Here is a 2,801-nt window from a genome sequence, read left to right as displayed (position 1 = left end):
TTGTATGGAAAAATATTGTTTGCAGGTTCGGAATACCAAGGACGATCATCTCCGACAATGGCCGTTAGTTCGACTGCCACGGGTTTAGGACGTTTTGCTCGAGCCTAGGCATCAAGAACAAATACTCGTCGCCAGGACATCCTCAGGCCAACGGACAGACAGAAGTAACCAACCGAACCTTGCTCAAGATTATCAAGTCCCAGGTGAAGGGGGTAAAGGGAGCATGGCTAGAGGAATTGTCGAGTGTCTTGTGGGCTTACAGGACGACGGCACAAACACCAACAGGCGAAACACCCTTCAATCTGACATACGACACTGAAGCAGTCATCCCAGTCAAGGTAGGGCTTACCAGCATCAGGAAAGAGTTCTTCGACGAACAAGGCAACGACGACCAGCTGAAACTGAACCTTGACTGCCTGGATAAAGTCAGAGACCAAGCCTCCCAGAGAATGGCTAAGTACCAACAAAAGATGGCCGAATATTACAATCAGAGGGTAAAGCCAAAGAGATTCAGCATCGGGGACCTAGTACTCCGAAAAGTAACTCTTGCAACAAAAGATCCAACACAAGGCAAACTCGGTCCGTCCTGGGAAGGACCCTACAGAGTCGTTCATTATTCGTGACAAGGCAGCTACCACCTAGAAGACTTAGACGGAAAAAGGCTACCTCGTCCCTGGAATGTCGAACATTTAAAAAGGTACTACGAAAAAGGAGCCGTAGCTTGATTGTATAATTTGAATTTCGAATTCTTTAACACAAATAATAGATGAGTATTTGGAAGTCGCTATTTTCGACCATTATCCAGCAGTTTGTACACATCGATTGTCTCCTCCTCAAAAAAAAAAAAAAAAAAAAAAAAAAAAAGAGACGATAAGATTCCTTAAGTGGATTTACATCGTCCAAACAAAAAAGAGACGATAAGATTCCTTAAGTGGATGCACATCGTCCAAACAGAGACGATCAGATTCCTTAAGTGGATGTACTTCGTCCAAACTAAAAAGACGATAAAATTCCTTAAGTGGATGCACATCGTCCAAACTAAAAGACAATAAGATTCCTTAAGTGGATGTACATCGTCCATGCTAAAAAGATGATAAAAATCCTTAAACGGACATAGATCGTCCAAATAAAAGAGACGATGAAGTCCCCTTGTATGCAAGGATGACGACGACATTCATCAGACAAACAAAATCTACATAAAAGCGAAGGGAGCATTCAGAAATCCCTTTAAAAAAAAAAAAAGGAGCGCTTAAAGCAAGAATCCTCTAAGTCCACGTGCGGACGAGGAAAACACTTGAACAAAAAAGAAAAAAAAAATCGTTTTTTCTCTCTAAGTCCTTAGAAGGACGGCAGGAACACCCAAATAAAGACATCCACAATTAATGAATAAAGAAGAAAGCAACCCACATAGCATATTTAAAGAAGTGCAAAATGTTCCAAAACACCAAAACATACCAGGAATATTGTTCAGACAAAAGCCCAGAAAAACACATAGGCACCCAAAAAGAAAAAGAAAAAAAGAAAGGAGTGTCTTCAAGAATATAACTAAGTCAAGACGGAGGTGCCTCCTATCCAACCTTGTCTGCCACGAACGGTTCCTCCCCAGAAGGCTGAACCGCCTGGGCCGCCTCGTCCGCTTCGATTTCCTTATCAACAGCTTTGAAGTCCAGGTCCTCCAGGTTGGTTCCAGGTCCGTGCTTCAATAAATATCTCCTTAGCAGTTCGAAACCCTTGAAATACCATTGGAAAAAAATGGTGTTGTACTCTTTAGTGGTCTGGAAAGCAAGGACGGCTTTGGCAACTGCTGTCTTCATCCTCTGGTTGGCCATTGCAAGAAGTTCGTCCTTCTGCTTCGTCAGCAGCTTCTCTGCCTCGAGGCTATCAGTCAGGACTTTCACTTCCTCCTTAGAGGTATTGTGAGCATCCATGGCAGCTATCAAGTCCCTTCGCAGCCCAGAAGCTTCAGCCTCCAAAGCCTTCACTTTGGAGGTAGCCATGACTACCTTTTCCTCGTTCGCCAGGAATTGCATAGTAAGATGCATCGTCTCTCCCAACACCTAAAGAAAAAAAAGAAGGGCCACAATAAAAATAAATAAATAAATAAATAAAAGGAAGGAACTAGCAGAGTAACGGACAAGTTACCTGGACGAGCTTATGAACGTGTTGGCTCACCATCTCGTGGGAAGGCACCTGGGAGATCTCCTTCATTTCTTCAGGAGTCAGGAGCTCATTTGCTCGAGTCATGGCAGCCCCAGCATCTGCCCAAATATTAGAGCCCACCTTCTCCTTGCCCTTATACGTGGTCTTCCGTCTCTTCGGGGCAAGAACTTCCTCGAGAGAAACCGCAGGCGAAGCCGTCCTTCCTTCGTCCAGAGTAGGGGTGGACAAACCCCTTTCAACCACCTCTTTATCTCTCTCTCTCTCCTTGTCGGTTATCCTTAGCGTTTTCTGGCCGATACTTGAAAGAGGTTCATTCTTCTTTGCCTTAATTTTGACGTACATGTCCTTATTAAATTTGCTCGTCATCTTTGCACAAAAAGAGAAGAAAAATTCAAGAAGCCAAGTAGGAAATAAGGGAAAAAGGACGATCATAAGCATATGGACGACTTACGTTTTCTTTGTTCTCGATCGATCGTTTGAAGGATGTAAAGGGAAGGCTCGGGACCTAGGCAATGACGGGCCAACGTGCATGGGTCAATCAGCTCGTCGAAATCGTCGATCGTCCTCGCATACCTGATGGCCTCCCGAACCCTTTCTTCAAACTTGCCCTCAAGATCAGGGCGTACCTTCGTTGGAAAAAA

Source organism: Quercus lobata, chromosome 1, assembly GCF_001633185.2.
Source record: "Quercus lobata isolate SW786 chromosome 1, ValleyOak3.0 Primary Assembly, whole genome shotgun sequence".
In the NCBI taxonomy this organism is placed as follows: domain Eukaryota; kingdom Viridiplantae; phylum Streptophyta; class Magnoliopsida; order Fagales; family Fagaceae; genus Quercus; species Quercus lobata.
The sequence above is the reverse complement of the archived record's forward strand: the minus strand, read 5'-3'. Positions refer to the sequence as shown.